Source organism: Meles meles, chromosome 3 (assembly GCF_922984935.1).
Source record: "Meles meles chromosome 3, mMelMel3.1 paternal haplotype, whole genome shotgun sequence".
NCBI lineage: Eukaryota > Metazoa > Chordata > Mammalia > Carnivora > Mustelidae > Meles > Meles meles.
The window spans coordinates 92311441-92332225 of NC_060068.1; the positions used below are offsets into that span (position 1 = coordinate 92311441).

Below are 20785 nucleotides of genomic sequence, written 5' to 3' on the forward strand. Positions count from 1 at the left end.
CAAAAATGTCTTCTATTAATGGAAAGCAAGCAACCTCTCAGGTGTTTCTCCACCATGAAATTAACTTTGCATCTTATCCATCAAAGAAGTGGAAAGTGATAACAGGTCCCTGTTCTTTACAGAAAACTAAGTGCCAGTCTACACCAGAGAAAGAATTATACTATGCATTTCACATTGCATATTTTCTGAAATGACTCCCCCCTTTTTTTTTTTCTTCTCCTAAGGAAAATCTTTATTACTGTAGGGCCGCATAGATTGTAGAGGAAATACGGCTCCTGGTTTTCAACTTAGTCTATTTCGGTTGCCTTTCCTTTGCTTCCCCTTGGAATATTTATCATGCCTGTCATTGAGAACTGCTTCTGAGCACCTTGCAGTGCCAAGAGTGGTACCAGGTGTGTGTGCTTGGCAGTCCTCACCTCCACCGCCATCCACAGGCTCCAACTTGGATTTAGCCATGGTCATCATTCACACCCTCGTGGCAGCAGCATCTTGGGGTGCTACCGGCATGATGACAAGCAGCAAGAATGAGCACCCAGGCAGCAGCTGTTGTGGGTAAAGTCAGGCGTCTGCACCTGGCTTGTGCTTGCCGTGCTGCTCCTGACTCTTCCCTCCACCTACTTTTCTCATCTGAAAGGCTTTGAGTTTCATCGAAGCCAGGAGAGAATCACCAGAATGACACAGTCTTAGAGAAAGGGATCTCAAAAACATCTAGTTCAACCTGCTCCTTCTAAAAGTAAGGAAATGGAACCAGAGCAGGTCAAGTTCCTTGGCCAAGCTCACACAGGTGGTTGTTGGTGGAGCCAGGACTGGAGTCAAGTCATTGAGCCCACTTTCCAATGCTCTTTCTATCATACCAGTGGCTTTCCAACATCTGTTAGCACAATCCACAGCAGGAAATAAATTTTCTATCAACCCATGACACCTACACATATATGCAACCAACACAAGAGTCTCGTAAAACAATAATGACCTTTGCCATGTGTGATAGAGTTTGTTATTTTCTACCGCAGTATATTCACTTTAAAATATTCTGTGGAGGGGCACCTGGGTGGCTCAGTGGATTAAGCCGCTGCCTTCGGCTCAGGTCATGATCTCAGGGTTCTGGGATCGAGTCCCGCATCGGGCTCTCTGCTCTGCAGGGAACCTGCTTCCTCCTCTCTCTCTGCCTGCCTCTCTGCCTACTTGTGATCTCTCTCTCTGTCAAATAAATAAATAAAATCTTTAAAAAAAAATATTCTGTGGATTGCTTGGCAGCATGTATACTGAAACTAAAACAATACAGATAAGATTAACATGGTCCTTACACGAGGAAAACATGCAAATTCTTCCCATTTTTTTTTTTTTGTACATTTACCAAATGTTCCTTTTCTTTCCAGGGATAATATTTATAGGTATATAGTCAAATAATTTGCATTTTTCCTAATTAGATACATCTACTGAATGTCTAGGAAGGTGGGGGTTGAATTAGATACAGAGAAGGGTCCCTTCCAATCTACCCTGTCATGTGCCTGATTTGGAATGATCTTATTGTCTGATCTGTCTTTAATTCTGAAAGGCACAATGATCAAGTAGAGAGAACACTGGGTCTAGTCCTGGCTCCACCATCTTCCAAGTGTATGACTTTGGGTGAGGTTTCTCTGTGTTCCATTCTCATCTGCATGATCAAGCTGTTGCTAATTGACAGAGTTCTGAGAAGTGAACAAAATAATGCAAATGAATGCAATAAAAAGCTCTATACACAAGTCTTGTTGGAACAGCAATGGTCTTAAATTCTCACATTTCAGAGAAATATGGTATCTCAAGATGTTTCTGGATTCTCATCAAAACACCTGCATAATGTATTATGAATAAATTTGGTATCATAAAAGAAAAGCTATACCCGGGAACGGACTCATTTTTAAAAGCATTTGCAGGTGTTCGCAGAGGAACTGACCCTAAATCTTGAAGATATTCAGCTTCAGAAAGTAGAAGTCATTGAGACCAAGGATGACTCCAAGCTCTTGAAAGGGAAAGGTGATGAGTCACAAACTCGAAAATGTATTCCAGAAAGGTTGCTACTAGCGGGTACGAAGAGGAAGAGTTGAACAAACATATGGCAACTGTTCAGATGCAGCAGCCATGCTGCTGGCTGATGGGACGAGTGGTGTGGAGTGAATGAACGAAAATGTCCCAGAGGCACTGGATGCCGCTATAGCCTATTTCGAAGAAGGCATCTTTCTGGAAGGTGGCTGGGCTGGGTTTCAGGGTATTCCATGTTTGGACGCGCTAACTCCCAATGAATCAAGATTTTAAAAACCAATACAGAAATTATTTTAGAAAATATTCAAAATGTCTGCAATACCCGTGCCAAGAATGACAGAAGGACCCTTGACAGCTGAGAACATTCGGCAAAACCATTCCGAAGCTGGTTGTGACGCTTTGCTTGGAGATTTTGTGCCTCAGGGGGAGAAAGGCACTGGGTTGGCCCTGTTGAGGGAGTCAGGGCTGCCTCACGGCTGCCGCTGCTACTGTGTGAAACGGACCCGAAGCTGCCTCGGAGATCCCGAAAAGGAGGAGGATCCAGGCATGGGCAGAGCGCATGAAGGTGGCATGTTCTAATCCCAAAATGGCACGTTATCACTACTAATGAACTGTTACAAGAAGTTCAGAGCACATTTTTCACCAATACCATTAGAGAAACTGCCGACTAAAGAAAAATGAAGGGTTTCAGGTGACCGAGTGTATGACGGTTTACGGCTGTGACTCTGCCCAGGCACAGGTAACATATTGTTTTTAAACAGAAAGACATTTGTACCTTCCTTTTCTAAAGTGCCAGCTATGATTTCAAAGTTTATTCCACAACCCACCAAAAGAGCACATGAAAACAGAGCACCCCCAGTGGGGAAGGGCAGGCCTTGACCAGTGTGGGCAGTGTTGCACCTCCTCCCACAACCGCACCTCCAGGCTGCTCCTGTCTTCTCTGACACCTGCTCCCACCGCAGCCCTCATCCCAGAGCTTTCCCAGTGCCCTCTGAAACCTCTGTTCCATGGCAAGCAACCGCCCCTCAGCTGTAGCCTGGGGGTAGGGAACTTTCTTCTTTCTTCCCGTTTCCTTTGAAGCCTGGCTCTGTCTGCTGGCACCACTCATCCCTTTCCATTCCTCCCAGATTCCCAGGTCTGTGTCCTCCATTCTCTTCAGAGAGACCCTTACTCATCACCTAAATCCCTCATCCTCTCCCTGTGCCACTCGGCTGCCCACTACGACCCCCAGACCTCTTAATGACACGTGGGTGGTGAACCATCTTTGTTTCTATCGTACCATCTGCCATCACCTCACTTGACTATCCATGGGGACCACACATCCCCCACACCGCCCCTCACTCCCCTTCCTTCCTTCCCTGCCCTGCGTACAAGCCAGCTTCTGAACCGCCTGCCTTGTTCCACCTGAGGCTCTCCGTTCACACCTTCCACTCCTGAGACCTTCTTCCCTTTAGTCCACTAACTCTAATGTTCTACCTCCTCGAGCTTGGCCATTCCCCATTCTTTCCATGTTCCCCATCCTCTCAGCTCCCTCATGGTTTTGCTTCCTTCCCCTTCCAGCCTAGACTCCAGGACCCAGAACCTCAGCCACTCTTTTGACAACGCTCTAAACCGGTGACCCGTGAATCTATTTCATAATGCACATCCAATGGTGAAACAAGAAACTGAACTCTCTGACACCCCTCCCTCCCTCTCATCCTTCCTTCCTTCTTAAATTGCATGCATTTTACTACTGGGCTGACATTTCTTCATTTTAAAACATTCCACAGAAATAGAAAGGCATAAATGACAATATTTCAAAAGACCAGCATAGGAAGAGCTCCAGTGTTCTCTGCGCATCCCCAGTGGACTCTTTCACACCCCCTGGGGGTGTGCACACCCCCGTTTGGGAACCACGGTCCTAAGCCCCGTCACTCTTCTGCCTCCTTCACATCTGCCCTGCCCACCAAGCCTGAACCCACCTAGCCACGAGTACACCGTTCTCTGCCAGGTGGCCACACGGTGCTGGGGGACCAGCGGGGTCCCTGGTCACATCTCCAGACTTAGCCTTTCTCCTCAGGGCAATGGCACTGAGAGCCTCAAGGGGTAGAGTCAAGCCCATTGACAAGAAAACTTCCTTCATCTTTGTATCACCGGCCCCCAGCACTGTGCCTGGCACTAGTCTGTGATCCCCTAGTGTCTGTCATGTTTGCCACAAAGAGCAGTGTATTCGGGTGCCATGCCCATGGTTCTGGCTGCATTGTGGTGAAGGCATGAGGAACACATACACAAAGCCCCATGAGTCAGCAGGGGCCAGCTGGGCACATGCTCAGTTCTGAAGCTGTGTGAGGACCCCTTGCTCTCATAGCACCCATCTGCACCCCGACCCAAACAACAGACTGGCGTTCAGAAGCCAGACACTCCACGGCAGATCCCAGCCCAACCTGGGCCCCGTGTGCCTCAGGCAGCTTACCTGAAGCCCAGTTCTTGCCTTGCCTGTTCCAGCGGGCTGCAAGGGAGGCAGGCCAGAGGACCCCACCAGCCCATCTTCCCTTTCCCCTGGTGCTTGGAGCAGCCTGGGCACCGGGCCCACTGCACCCCCCGTTTTCTTCAGATTCCCCACAAAACACCACCTCACTGTCAGAAGGAAGAAGTAGACAGGAAAATGACAAATAATTTTAAAGGAGCAGGCTGAGTGGACGCAAAATGGGGGTCAGGCGGGGGTGCAGATGTAAGCACTGAGCAGAGGTGCTGGCCAAAGCCCAGGAGATGCGGTTGTGACGGAACTGTCCTCTCGTTAGGGCACCTTCCGCACTCCGCTCTTTCCCTGTCCCCTGCTTGCCACCTGCTGGTCCCAGGGATTGGGAGATGCAATTCCAGGGAAGCATGGTCTTTCCAAGGACACATGACAATGACGGCACTTCCCAGAGCTATTAAGTTGATTCGGGGGAAATTCCTTCCCCTCCTATCCGTTCTTCCACCTCTTGTTTCTCTCCTATTTCAGCCAATGTTTAATAACCTGGGGTCCATGGACAGACCCCTACATCAGAGTCCCAGGCCTATGAGGAATACAGATTCCTGGGCCTTGGGCAGACTGAATCAGAAACTCTGAAGCTGGAGCCAGGGAATCGGCATTGTTTGGCCCACTGAAGTTTGAGAACCCCTGAAAATGGGTACTTCTCCTCTGTTCTTCCCAACTGGGCAGTCTTCGTCCCCAGCCCCTCTCCATCTCACCACCGAACTGGTCTGCCACTCCACTCCTCAGGTCTTTGGAATAAAGCCTGTGGAGACACAAATGGAATGGCCCAGGCAGGAAGAAGACCCAGTGGGCTTTCACCCTCCTGTGCTGACCTTGAGCTCCTCCCTTACTGTACCTTATTTTGATTAATCTACAACGTCTCACATGGTTCTTAGAGGCCCTGCTTATTTTAATTTGAGCACTTGCCCAAAATGAATGCTGGGCGAGCCAGGGACTTAGTATACTGAACTCAAAGTTGCCGGGAGGAAACCAAGTCAGTCAGGGACCTGAGATCTGGCTTCATGTCGATCTCCTTTGGGCCAAAGACATGTCTACTAATAAGTCTCTATTAATAGATCTGCAAAGATGGAAATCTTAATCCATGTTAAACAAGGGATATAAATAATAGGGATGTTTGCCATCCACTTACCTCCCAGGGACGGAGTATGAACTGGAGATGACTATGGCCACGAAGCACTCTAAACCCAAAGAAATTCTCTGAACCATTCTTCCACTCACCTAGTATCTGCGGCACTAGTCCCTGTGCAGCTCTGACAAGTGAGCTATTTTTGCACATGAACAAGGAGAGCTATTGTTATCTTTGCTCTGAATCAAGGATAAAAGGGAAAGGTGAGAGGGAGAAGGAGGGCATAAGAGAGAAGGAACAGAGGTAAGATGCAGAAATGCAGGAGAGAGACCAGAAACCAGAGGGAAAGGAGCTAGGTGCCCTTCCCAGGGATGGAGTAACCCATGGGCCAGTGTAGGGATCCAGGAGTAACCCATGGGCCAGTGTAGGGATCCAAAGCGCCATCTTACTCCTCAGCAGCCCCAGTAATAGGCACTCCCTCTGGTCTCACGGGATTCTGGAGGGTCTATGGATATGTGTCAAAGGGCTCTGTAAATGGTGAACCGGTATCCATACCGGGTACCTGCTCTCTCTGTGCAACCGGGGAGCTCGTGCCCCTTTCCAACACCCCTACCCCGAGACTCAGGACACCCTAGATCAAAAGGAAGCTTAACTAGCAAACTTTTTGCCATCAGTAAATGCATTTCCATGGTCCTTATACCAGACGACCTAGGACTCTCGATGAGGGTGCTATTTTAGCAAGACACTGAAAACGAGAACAGAAAAAGCCCACTAAACAGATGGAATCCTATGGTAACACACCATAGGATCAGGGCTACACTTCTGTTTGAATGCACTAACACATACTCGTTTCCAGACCAGCAGGGCGGGTGCTACAGCTTCCTGGGTTCTGCCCAGTCAGCACAAAAGATCTGCTGCCATCGGCTTGTTTGGCTCCCTCTGGGGCTCTCCTCCTCCGAGCCTGATGAAGAAGAAAAGCGTACACCACCACTCAATGAGAGAATTCCTTCAGTTCTCATTTCTGACTCACCCCTTTGCTTCCTGGGGCCACTAATCAGTCGGGCGGTGCAGCGAGGTGCGCCTGCCTCCAAAACCTGGCCACTGGAGGGAGCCAGAGAGCAACGAGGGCCCAAGCTTCCCCAGGGGAGAGCTGAATCCCACTCGTGCCCCCCACCCCCACTCCCTCCTCCAGGCCAGAAACTTCCAGGCTTCTTAGCATTTCTGGATCTAGCAAGGGGGATGGGGGGGCACATCTCAACTTCACTGTACAGTTCCTTGGTAAACTCTTATTTTCTTCATCAAGTTTGGGTGGAAAACAAAACAATTAATTTAAAAAGCAGCACACAAAAACCTAAACATTATTTATGTCTCTAATTATCTCATTCTAGTGGGTATTTTAGTCCCTGTCTGGTCAAGACATTAATTATCTTCATAACTACAGCAAAAGTTAAATAATAAGCACCCAAGGCTACAGCACTACTGTAATGTGCAAGCTTAAATGAACTTATAAATTTTATTAATGGATGCTTTATACAACTCCATATATTATAAATCAAACAAGAAACCTATTTCTATCTTTTAAGGGTGCGGTGAAAAAGCTTTAACATTATTGAGGATAATTTTTACTAAGTTTAAAACTCCCTTTTTTTCAGTAATGAGACTGTTATGAGGATAATTTAATCTAGTTTGTCATGAGGCACCCCGGCTTGTTAAATAAGTTAATAAATGGCTGTGCATTAATCAAAGTGACAAAGCTATGAAGAGCTGGGGATGGGAGACAATTCTGGTGATAGTATTAATTAGTATTTAATTAGAAACTTAGGGCCCATAAATAAAAAAAAAATCATGGTAGAGACATCTATGCAAATTGCTTGGAGCCTGCAGTGGAGTTAGCTTTGCTTTAAAGAAACATGATTTTTTTTCTCCAGCATACTGTACACAGCAGCGCTGTGGCCACATCACGTGGCCTCACCAAGAGCTCTTCTTTTGTTTCCAATTTGTTCCAGTTACAGGCCTGTAAATTCAAATCATTCTTTTGACTGTCTTGATTGAAACGTAGAGTTTTCCACAGTTTCTACTGGGAGTTCTTTTCTTTTTTAAATCAAAAAGAGAGAAATGTTTTCGAGAAATAAAGAGTTTCCGATCCTTTTTCTGCTGGGTTAATGAAGATGCGTTCCACCATTTTCTAAGAACAATTGGGGAGTCCGTTTGGTAGACAAACGATGCCTCCTTTGCTGAGCCCTGGAGAGCTGGACCAGGGTTTGGTTATGTGATACCGTACTGAGGACGGCATGGCCTTAACGGCCACTGTTTCTATGATGATTACAGCGCTTCTCCCTTTTGTCTCACTCACATGCTTTGATACAGGGGCAATTTTTGACGGCCCCAAAAGATAATAACCATTGGGTTCTGCACGGCACTGGTTTCCTAAGGCCCATGTCCCCTTTTTCAGACTTTATTATTTGTCGCATTTATTCAAGAAAGGTTATCCACAGTAAAACTGCTCTTTCTATTCAACAGTCTATCTCTGTCATGGTTCATTTATGTGTGAGCATGACGGACTGAAACCCATATTCTCCACAGCTGACAAGTGTCAGGCCGACAGTTCAATCAGCCCTTCCCTAAGATGATGCCCAGGGCCCCGTGTTTGAAGTAGGACAATAAAGCAGGTAGCACAATCAGGGTCAAACTGATCCAATCCCTGTATATAAAGGGGATTCTGCCTAATAACACAGTCTGATTTTTTTCCCCTCTCCAAACACATTAGTCCTTAAACAGTGAGTTGGCCCTTAAGAAATTCTGTGACTGACTTGAAAATGCTGAAGTCTTAACGTGGTTGGTTTATCCGTAGCCTCTTGGGGCTGCTGCTTTGTGCAGACTGGTTTTGTCAAAGTCAGAAAAATAATGTATTCAGTGTCTGATCATTTTTAGGGAGCTATTTGAATGGGATTTTAAGTCAGACATCCTGCTGTTGACACAGGATCATTTTCTTGTCCTTTTGTTTTACATTTATGGAACAGATCATCTGCATCGGCTAATAAAATTAAATCTCTGAAATGCATACAAAAGCAAGCTTCCTTCAGCAACTCTTCCCAATCCTTCCCACCGCCCCCCACCCCACCCCAGTAAGCAGAGGTGCTGGGGGTGTTTATATGAGCTCAGTCTAGAACACAGACTAAAATGCAAACCTGACTTCCAAATCATGCTTCTTCAGCCCCAGGAACACTTTGACTCAAACATACAGGAAAACATCTCACTATGAATCCTAAAAACTCACAGCGGATCCAAACTCGATAAAATGCTAAGAGCCTGTACTTGGCTCCTTGAAGGGACACAGGTCCTGCTGCCTTTGCTAGTCTCCAGGCTTTGCAGATGATGGCAGGCAAGGGAGGGTTACTCACCTATTTGGAAGGAGCCAGAACACAAAATGCCCTTCATAGGAAGGAAGCCAAAACTTCCCCCCACTCCCTTATAGCATCATTAAACTTTCAAGCCAGAAGGCACCACAGAGAACATCAAATGCAACTTGCAGACTTTATGGATGAGGGAGGCTCAGGGACCTTTTGTTATTGCCAATGTCAAGAGCTTGTAAGCCGTGGTGGAAGGACAAAGTTAACAACAACAAAATCCTCTATATTTTGCTTCTCTTTATCTTGTGTCACTGGATAGGGCCAATTTAGTGTAGGAGAGTCTGACGAGAAGCAAAATTCAGATATCGGACAGTGGGTGATGGTGTCCAAAGCTACCAAACATGACTTATGTCACTTCCCTTCTTGGACAATTCTAGAAGTTCTAAGAAATGTGTTCTCTGTGTTGGTTATTTGCCAGGACACTGCTCTGTCACAGTCCAGCCATTTACCCACGTCTGCTGGCTGCTCTGGCCCTGCTAACCACATCACCGAGGCTCGCTTGGTGGTTAGAGACCATGGGAGGCCTTAATGATGGTCAGTCAAAAGTGAGAGGAGAGAGGCCAGCACGTGCCTTCCTTCCTGGCTCCCTGCTCTAATCCCCCATTTCTGAAGAGGCTGTTCCCTCCAGCACTCTTGTTCCTACAGAGTGGCTTCTCCTCCAGGGCTCCATCTATCATGAACACCCATCATCCAGTTTCATTCCTTTGCCCTGTAGTCGTCGGGGGCTAACAGCCCTACTGTTGCTAATATCTGGATGCCCTGATGTCTCTTGCTCGTCACCTAGCCCTGCCCATACTTCTGAATATAGTCCCTTTTTTAAGGCTGCCATGGGAACATTCTCAGGAGAACACTATTTTTTACCAGAACTCTCAGTGACATACTCAAGTACTAAGCTTCTTAACTGTTCCCCCCATATCTAACCTAGTAGTTCTTAATGTACTTAGAATCTCACAGAGAATGTGATGAAAGGCACAGGCTCTGCCCCCAGAAAAAAATTCACTCCCACATATACACAAAATTTTGTGTACAAAATTGTGTAGAGTATCCACAGACTCATAAAGACGATCTACAAATCTTCCAAGGCGTCCCTAGCACGTATAGTCCCTTCCCTCCAACTCTCCTAATGAATCAGGCTAAAACACCCATTTTTTCCTGTAATCATATCCATTTCCTCTTCAGAAACCTCCAGTGGCGTCCTACCAACTTCCACATAGCATGAAGCCCAGAATCCTCAGCCAAGCACATCAGGTGGGATCCGATAAGGTCCTAGTAAGACAGGACCTCAAGAGAAGGAACTGAAGGCAGGGGAGTTGTGACAAAGATACCAAAAGTGGTGAAAGGGACGGTAAGACAGTGATAGCCAGTGCCTGGGGCTGCAGAAGCAAAGGGAAGAGCCGCAGAGCCCGGGCTGTCTGGGAGGCCAAGATCAGAGGCAGAGCTGCCAAGCAGCAGCTGGAGGGTAGAACAGGGCACAGCCACCGCGGTGACACTGCTCAACACAGGAAGAAAGGGTGAGGGATAGCCCAGCTCCTCTTGTTGCTCTTGAGTCTTCCACAGACCACACCAGCTCAGAAGCCAGGGGACATGGAAGCTTTCAGGTCAGTGTCTCGAGGTTCAATGCAGGAAAGGCCCATGGATGGATCTGAGATCAAATAGGTCAATGACTTCCACGAAAGCCCTCCAAGGCCTGGCCTCACCCACCTACAGAGCCATGGTGGAACCTCGACTGTCCTCAGAAAGCTGGTTCTTCTACTGTCTATTGTGTACTGACTGTGTGCCAGGCGCCAGTTCCAGGAGAAAGATGGGGGAATGCAGGCCCCGAGTGGCAAATAAATAGTCAAGACTGAGGCTACTGACTTCCTTATGTAGGCAGAAACATGGCCAGGGTGGACAGTCAGAGCAGGTAACCACAAGGGGCCTGGGTGGGCCGGCAGGACAGCAATAACTCAGGAGTTTGCTACTGGGAAAGGCAGAGAAGGAATGCAGATGACTAAGTGAAAGGAGTCAACTGAAATGCTACATACGGCGTGAGTCCTGCTATATGACTTTCTAGGAAAGGCAAAACCAGGGAGACAGTAAACAAATCAGTGGTCGCCAGGGGTTGTGCAGTGGAGGGGAGGGGTGAACAGTCAGAACACAGAGGATTTTTAGGGTAGTGAAACTACTCTGTACGATACTAGAATGGTGGATATGTGTCATCAGGAATTTGTCCAACCCACAGGAGGCAGAACACCGAGCATGAACCCTGGTGTAAAGTGTGGACTCTGGGTGATAACGAGGTGTCACTGGAGGTTCATCAGCCGTCAAATGCACCACTCCGGTGGGGGTGTTGATAATGAGAGGAAGACGACGCACAGGTGGGCACAGAGAGTATACAGGCAATCTCTGTACCTTCTGCTCAATATTCCTACGAGCCTGAAACAGCTCCAAAAAGTAAAGTCTATTAAAAAATACCCTCTCGGAGTTGAGGGAAACTGGAAGGGGAGATGAACCATGAGAGACTATGGACTCTGAAAAACAACTAGAGGGTTATGAAGGGGCGGCGGGGGGGTGGGGGGGGTTGGGAGGTTGAGGGACCAGGTGGTGGGTAATGGGGAGGGCACGTACTGCATGGAGCACTGGGTGTGATGCCAAAACAATGAACACTGTTATGCTGTAAATAAACAAATAAAAATAAATAAATTTAAAAAAAAAATACCCTCTCCCCAAATAGGGATGCCTGACTCCCATCTCATACTGTGTTAGAGCTGGTTATTCCAAGCTCACAGAAATGGTTACATCTCCAGAGCCAGTGGTTAAACACAGCCACCACTCAAAAAGGGATTATGTAGGCATACAATTAAGTGAGTCTTGTTAAAAATGAAAGTAACAAGCACCGAAAATTAATCACTTTCCGATTATTTTACTGTGATCTGTGCTCTTGAGGTTGGCTGTTGCCCGTGAATGGCAGAAACATGGCATAATGGTGAGATCGTCGTGCCTCTCTTCCCAGCATCTTGTTCAGTGCTGGCACAGGAATCAGCAAATACTATAAATCAGGGCTTGATTTGCTGTGTTGATATCTGGATGAGGGGTAGGCAAACTACAGCGTCCAGGTCAAATCTGGCTTGCAGTCTATTTCTGCAAGACTCACCACGTTTTACATTTGTAAAGGACTGCTTGAAAGGGGAGGGGCAGGAAGAAAGAGACCATTTCTGGTCCACAAAGTGTAAAAATATTCACTGTCTGGTTCTTTACTGAAAACGTGGCCAACCCCTAGGAAATAGTTCACCAGTATTTGAAAACTATGACCCTGTCAGCAAAGAAGTCTCTCTTGTCATGGGTGAACAGGTGAAGTTCCAACATACATCTCTACTGTTTCATGCTTGTCTTATTTGTCAATGTAAATGAAAATGTCAACCAACACTCATGTTGGAACTCTACCCATGAGTCAATGGGTGAGTTTGGACAGTGACCAAACATTCATTAGCAGTCTGATTTTGTGAAATCAGAGTTGAATCACAGCCATAACTTAACTACAGACACAAGAGCTCAGGAAAAAAAAAAAAAGAAAGCATTATCTGAGAATCAATGAGGTAAAGAACATTCTGTAATAAAGAGTATTGTGTATTTTATTACCATTTGTAAGTGCTACACATCCTTCCTATCAGTAAAATTTATATATACATGTATTTTTTTTTCTAGAGAGCTAGTTATTAAACTTTTACCAGCATACCATTCCCACACCCTCAGAGTCTGACTTAACTGGTCTAGGGAATGACCTTGGTATGGGGATTTTTACATTAATCCAATGTGTAGCCAATATCGAGAAAAACTGGCTTCAAGGAAAGATCAAAGTGCAGGAAGCAGCATCCTCTTAAGATTTCATTCTTCTTAAATGGGCAGAGGACATGAACAGACATTTCTGCAAAGAAGACATCCAGATGGCCAACAGACACATGAAAAAGTGCTCCACGTCACTCGGCATCAGGGAAATACAAATCAAAACCACAATGAGATATCACCTCACACCAGTCAGAATGGCTAAAATTAACAAGTCAGGAAATGACAGATGCTGGAGAGGATGTGGAGAAAGGGGAACCCTCCTCCACTGTTGGTGGGAATGCAAGCTGGTGCAACCACTCTGGAAAACAGCATGGAGGTTCCTCAAAATGTTGAAAATAGAACTACCCTATGACCCAGCAATTGCACTACTGGGTATTTACCCTAAAGATACAAACATAGTGATCCGAAGGGGCACGTGCACCTGAATGTTTATAGCAGCAATGTCTACAATAGCCAAACTATGGAAAGAACCTAGATGTCCATCAACAGATGAATGGATAAAGAAGATGTGGTATATATACACAATGGAATACTATGCAGCCATCAAAAGAAATGAAATCATGCCATTTGCGACGACGTGGATGGAACTAGAGCGTATCATGCTTAGTGAAATAAGTCAATCGGAGAAAGACAACTATCATATGATCTCCCTGATATGAGGACATGGAGAAGCAACATGGGGGGGTAGGGGGATAGGAGAAGAATAAATGAAACAAGATGGGATTGGGAGGGAGACAAACCATAAATGACTCTTAATCTCACAAAACAAACTGGGGGTTGCTGGGGGGAGGTGGGATTTGGAGAGGGGGAGGGGGCTATGGACATTGGGGAGGGTAAGTGCTATCGTGAGTGCTGTGAAGTGTGTAAACCTGGCGATTCACAGACCTGTACCCCTGGGGATAAAAATACATTATATGTTTATTAAAAAAAAAAAAAATTTGGAAGGGGAGGTGAACCATAAGAGACTATGGACTCTGAAAAACAACCTGAGGGTTTTGAAGGGGAGGGGGTGGGAGGTTGGGGGAACAGGTGGTGGGTAATGGGGAGGGCACGTTTTGCATGGAGCACTGGGTGTTGTGCAAAAAGAATGAATACTGTTACGCTGAAAAAAGAAAAGAAAAAAAGAAAAAAAAAAAAGATTTCATTCTTCTTGATCAGAAAGACTGCTTGAACCTGACCAGGGAGGCTCCAGGAAGTGAGCATGGGGGGGGGATGTGTTGGGGGCAGGGAGGATGGAAGTTTCCTCCCAGAATGGGACATACCTCACCAGGCTGACTCTTTTCCAAGTTCTCAGAACAAAATCTTGAAGCCATGTTCCCACAGTATCCTAGACATGCCGCTGTTACTTCCTTTTGCAAAGTGACTCACTACAAGTTTACCAAAGGTCCCTTTTCCTCTCCAGTTTCCCGCAAATATCATACCCATCCCCCACATTCCAGCTTAGAGATCCCTTCTTCTTCTCAGAACCTCCCCAGTTATGACAAAACCATTCATCTCCTCCCACCCCTGTATTCATGTACCTCTTGCTAAGAAAACCCTGATTTATTAGGGACAGCACTGTGCTCTGCTAAATACTGTTTCCAGACCTCCATTCCAGCCACGGGTGGCCGGTGTGACACAATTTTAGTTAATGAGACCTAAACTGAAGTCCGATGAGTGTTTAGGAAGGAGCCTGTGCTTTCCTGATAGAAGCATTAGATAGAGCTGGTGCAGACCGCTGCCCACTTCCACAGCACTCACTTCCAGAGCTGGGAGCAAGCAGCCATGTGCAAAGGTGGAAGAGGAGAAGAATAAGGGGAGCGGGGTCTTTGATGCCAGCAATGAGCCACAACACTAGTCCCTGACTTCTTGCCTGTGGAATTCTTGTTCTGTGAGAAAAATAATCTCTTTAGTTGTTCAAGCCACTGCGGCCTGACTATTCTGTGGCTGCAACCAGACAGAAGGCCAGTCTAACAATCTCACACCTGCCTCTCAGATAGCCCTATACTCCTACAGGTGTGTTCCAGGCCACCTGTTAACAGCCAGCTCCAATGTGTGAACGGGTCACGTCCCAGGTATTTAATTACAAATCAGTTGTTTGAAATTTGGATACACTTTCCTTACAAGATGGGCCTGTCCTAGAAAAATCCACAGTTTTGAAGCCATATGTCAACTCTGGAACAATCTAGATGATTTGAAAGAAGACTCAAGAGGAGTTAGGTGTATACACTTCATCAGGAAGTAAGGTCGCTAACAGTGGCTTATAAATAAGAAGGGCATAGTGAGGAATCATTCCCAAGGACCCAGCTCTTGCCCAGAGCGGACTTCTGTAGGAAGAATGTGTGGACGTACGGCACGAACTCGGTGGGTGCATGTGTTTGGATCAGAAGATAGCACATAGCATGGAAAAGTCACATCTTCAAAGTGCAAGAGAAAGGAGATGGTAACATCTGTCCCCTGAGCCTCACAGACCACACGAGCAATAACTGTTGCATACACGGTTGCATTCTATTTTTGTACCATATTAACGGATATGATATTGGTAATTGTTCTTAATAGAATCACAGAAACGAGAGATGGAAATGCTATATGGTATGATGGAATGCTGTTCCTTTACCATTGATCATTTTAATAAGCCTGTTCAGTCATTACTTAGAAACCATGCTACAATTTGCCAATGAGGCAGACCAAAATGGGGAGATAAACAAAATTGGGTTTCCTCACTAAATGCGATGCCTAAGTTTTACGATATTTTGCTGAAGTTTTAAACTGATTGTCAATTAGTCAATGAGCTATGGCAGGCAGTGTATTTCTGGGTAATTAGTGTGTGTCTTAGGGGGGTTATTTGGCATGAGGCTGAGGGCAAAGTAATTTGTATCTCCCAGGAAGTGCGATAATTGCCTTAAGCTGAACTGCTTGGAAAGTATATTAATCCTATTAGGAAGCATTCATGTTATTTTATATGACATCCTGTATATTCATGAAGTATACTCATAAACCATCAATTATTCATTTCAGGGGCATTATCATATGAGCAGGCCATCATTGAGAACTAGGCAAAAGGGTAGGGTTGTTTGGGCAGTGGGAGAATTCATGCCTTGTCGGAAAAGATGCGGGTTGGGTTTTGGAATTTATCTTCTTAGGACACTGGATCCTAAGAGTGTGAAGAGGTAGTCTTGAGAAAGGTCAAAGGCAAGGTCATTTGCTTTAAACTAGCTTTTCAGGAAGCCAACAGGCCTTCTATTCAGTTTGCGCATGTGGTCTCGGGGGGGTGGTGGTGGGGGGGAAGCCCTGTGAGAGCTAAGAGCTACAGAGATTAAGATCTTGGTACTTTGGGACACTTTCTATCCCAGTCCTGCTCAGAATGTCCAGATGATGAATAAGTCTTATGAATGAATGTTCAGACCATGTAACAGTTATCAACTGTGGTATAACAGATGACTCCAAAACTTAGTGGCTGAAAACAACACACGTTTCTTTAAATTTTATTTTATTTTATTTAAATTCAATTAACTAAGATATAGTGAATTATTAGTTTCAGAGGTAGAGGTCAGTGATTCATCAGTTATATGTAACACCCCGCATTCATTACATCATGTGCCCTCCTTAATGCCCATCACCCTGTTACTCCATCCCCCCCCCCACCTCCCCTCCAGCACACCCTCAGTTTGCTTCCTAGAGTTAAGAGTCTCTTACGGTTTTTCTCTCTCTCTGATCTCATCTTATTTCATTTTTCCCTCACTTCCATGATCCTCTGTTTTGTTTCTTAAATTCCACGTATGAATGAAATCACATAATTGTCTTTCTCTGATAGACTTACTTTGCTCAGCATAATCCCCTCCAGCTCCATCCACATTGTAGCAAATGGCAAGATTTCCATTTTTGATGGCTGCATAGTATTCCATTGTGTGTGTGTGTGTGTGTGTGTGTGTGTGTGTGTGTGTGTGCCACATCTTCTTTATCCATTTATCTGTCAGTGGACATCTGGGCTCTTTCCATAACAACACACATTTATGATCTCACAATTTCTGTGGGTCATAAACTGGGTACAGCACAGCTGGGTTCTCCACTTCCCCGCCCCTCACAAGGCTGCAGTGGAAGAGTGAACCCAGCATCCATGGTCTCCCTTGAAGGTTCACCCAAGGAAAGATCTACTTCCAAGCTCAGTTTCAAGCCCTCATTTTCTCAAGGGACCAAGTTCCTGGATGGAGGATGACCAGAAGGCTCCCTTAGTTCCTTACCACTTGGGTGTCTCCAATATGGAAACTTATGTCATCAAAGTGTGCAAGCCAAGAATGCAAGGCAAAGGTCATGATCTTTTGTAACTTAATTGTAGAAGCAACAACCTAGCAACTTTACCACATTCTATTGATTCAAATCTAATCACTGGGTTCAGACGACCCTGAAGGAGAAAGAATTACCCAAGGTTCTGAAAAGCCAGGTGTGGGATCCCTGGGGTTTTGGTGAAGCCTGCCTACATGGCCAGCCTCGGCCCTCAAGGTTTCATACTCTATCAGAGTCTCTGGAGGCTGAAAGGAATAGCAAGAGAGACCAAATTTAGGCTGGGCAGCTAGAGGAGGCCAATCTGCACAAGTGACATTTAATTTGAAGACGCAAAATGAAGAGAAGTTAGCCAGAACTCAGCGGGTATATGCGCTTGGATCAGAATGTAAAGGGCAGAGAGCATGACATGTTTGAGGAACTGAAAATAAGACCTGAGCGCACAAGGGGGAAGGCGGGACGAGATGAGGCTGGCAAGGTAGGAAGAGGCAGGATCGTGCAGGGCTAGAGTCAGGGCGGGAAGTGTGAATTTTATTCTGAGCACAAGTGGGAAGCCACTGGAGGGTTTTAAACACAGAGTGACACAATCCAATTTATATTTGCAAAAGATCTCTGGAGCTGCTGCTCAGAGAATGAACTGGAAGCAGAGAGAGCAGTGAGGAGGATCTGCTCACAAGCGACCGTGAGAACCTGTACGGGGAAGGTGACAGGGATGTGGAGAGAAATGGGCACGTGCAAGATACCGTTCAGAGGTGAAAATCGAGAGCCTTGGACAGACAGCCTACCCGCACGTCACGTTATCAGGTTTCCTCGCCCCCTCTCCTCTCTGTCCATTTGTTAAGAGGAGTAAAGAGCGAGTTGCGGAAAGATCCACATAAGCATGGTAGGAAGAGCAAGAGGAGGACAGAAAGACACAGGTGATGACGGAAAGGGAGACACAGTGTGAGCACGGGCTGGGGAGCAGCTCTCCTTGCCCTCCTCAGTCACGTTCCCTGGGGCACCTGGCTTCACCTCTCCACAAGTCCGGATCCTCTCATACAAAAAGAGCTGCCTTTTGGGATTACTGAAAAGATTCAATTCAGTAACAAAATCGTTCATAACCCTAATACATTTTCCCCCGTCTCGTTCACTCACTCGGTCAGATGTCTCTACTCAGGGGCACTGGCCTGCTGACGGCCGGAGCCAGAATGGCACAGCCCACCTCCACCTTGCTCTAAGCCCCTCCCCCGCTTCAGTGTGCTGGGCAGCACTTCACCGGCACCTGCTCTACTTTGTTGGTCTGACGTTCTGGTTCTTGAGGCCCAGAGGAGAGCCTGGCCCACGGCGCACGTTCAGCAAAGTGCCAGCGGCCGCCAAGCACAGGGCCTGAACAGCAGCACCATGGTGCGGGCCTCTCTAGGGTTTCTAGGTACATGGCAGACAGTGTGGAGGAAGCTGCCTGGGACATAAAGAGAGGAACGAGTAATAAATACTTATATGATACTTTACAATGGACAAGGCCTTTCTCAGATGCCCTGCCTCAACTTACCCTCCTCGACAGTCTCTGAGATGGAGCACGTCCCCATTCCCAGGTGAGGCAACTGAAGGTGAAGGGACTTAATAAACTTCTCTGAAATCCAGAAACAACAGACTCTGGAAAGCAAGCCGGGCCCTGCCTTAATATGAAATCACTTCCCAATGGGACAAAAGTTTAAACATTCCTTCCAACTCGCTAGCAGATCTACTGACCTGCACCCACTGGAATTTGCATCGAGCTCTCTGGAATGGCTCACATACAGTCCACCCATCTCCTTTCCCGGCTCCTCTCCAGACGCCCCAGCAGAGATGCAGATGGTCAAGCAGCCGGTTGTGTGGTTACTGGGAAACTTCTCCACATCCCATAGTTCCCTTTTTCTTTCAGAAGAACTCATCTATGCCTCATTGCCCTTCTCACCTTAGCTCAATCCTACCACAGACTCCTGGCCTGCATACTTACTATTTGTAAAAATAAATAGTAAAATCCCTTCACTTTGACTCACATGCATTCATCAAACAAGTATTGACCATCTGCTCGGCATCAGGCATGGTGCTAGGACATGGAACTCACTCGCATGTGGAAGGGAAGGCTGGCTTAAAGAAGGAATCCCTGTGTAGTTAATACTACGGCTGGAGCTATAAAGGGGAAGTTCAGAGAGATACGAGAGCATGAAAGGAAGACCCATCTGTGACCGGGGGTGGGAGGGGGTCCGGGAAGGCTTCCCTAAAGAAGGGTCATTTTTTTTTTTTTTAAAGATTTTATTTATTTATTTGACAGAGAGAAATCACAAGTAGGCAGAGAGGCAGGCAGAGAGAGGGGAAGAGAAGCACGCTCCCTGCTGAGCAGAGAGCCTAATGCGGGGCTCGATCCTAGGACCATGAGATTATGACCTGAGCGGAAGGCAGAGGCTGTAACCCTCTGAGCCACCCAAGTGCCCCAAGAAGAGTCATTTAAACTGGATAAAAAAACAGGAGAACATCCTAGGCATAGAGAACAGCGTATGAGACCCTGAGACCTCAAAAAGCTTCCAGAAACCACAGAAGCAAAATCGAAAACAAATTAACAGAGTAAATGTAAAGAGGCTTGACACTGGAAGAAGCCAGAGAAGTAGCTGGTAGCCGTGAGGAGCCAGGCCTACCCAATCTACTTTTCCCTCTCCTCCGGATGAACAAGAACAAGAAGGCCACAACCTTGGCCTCGTTTGACTGTTAGAGTAGAAACACCACTGGCACTAATCTGTGCCTAGAAAGATATATGATTCTGTCTCAGATAGCACCTTGAAAATAGGAAAGTGGCTTCTGTTTTTGTGATACACAACACAAGCCATATCTGTGCACTCAGCAATCACAGATTTGCACACTCGGCATAGTGGAGGCAATCTGCCTGTGGCTCCTTCCCAGGAAAACAAACCTCCTGCTCTGGGCTGAGGCTTCTCATGCAGTTCAGGAAGACTCCATCCACCATCCACTTGGCTCCTGGAGGTCACTGGTCCTCGGTGGGGATATTGTGAAGCTTGAGGGCACATTTTTGGTTGTGCTGATGACTAGGAGGCACCATCAGCATTTACTGGGCAGGGACAGAGATGTCTGAGATGGTCACAGCCAAACATTGTCCAGGGTTCCCACCAGGTATGGATGCAGGTGAAAAATCCTATTTACACTTTTTTGAGACTAGAACAGAACTATGTTTTACATATAAACACAAATCTTTTTGCATAGTTTCCACATACCCTTCATTATCCAATAATGAAACTGCAACGGGAACTGGGGAAGGATTTACTTTGTTTTTTTCCCAAAATTTTCCCAGAGTTAGTCACCACTTCGCAAAATCATATCATGGTATTTGAGTCACCCATAGGACATGTATAAATCTGCCTTTGAATCCATCACATTCATGATGATTTTATATAAATATACATATATGTATATATGCATATATACATGTATCTGTCTTGTTTCAAAATGTCACTCTAAAGAAAGTGTCAATATTCAGTTAGATGTGTTCTACCTCTCTCAAATCCAAACACATTGGTAATAAGATGAGGAAAGCACCCAGGTACTTCCTAATGAGCCCTAGTTCCCTGCTGCTCAAGGGTTGCTCACAGACCAGCAGCATCTGCGTCTACCAGCATCTTTGGTAGAGGAAGGATATCGAGCCCCATCCTGGATCTA

The 20785-nt window shown here is 46.2% G+C and overlaps 1 pseudogene; it reads left to right on the forward strand.

Moving 5' to 3' along the window:
- The first annotated feature begins 1243 nt into the window (after positions 1–1243).
- Positions 1244–1338, forward strand: LOC123939530 (annotated as a pseudogene).
- The last annotated feature ends 19447 nt before the right edge of the window (positions 1339–20785 follow it).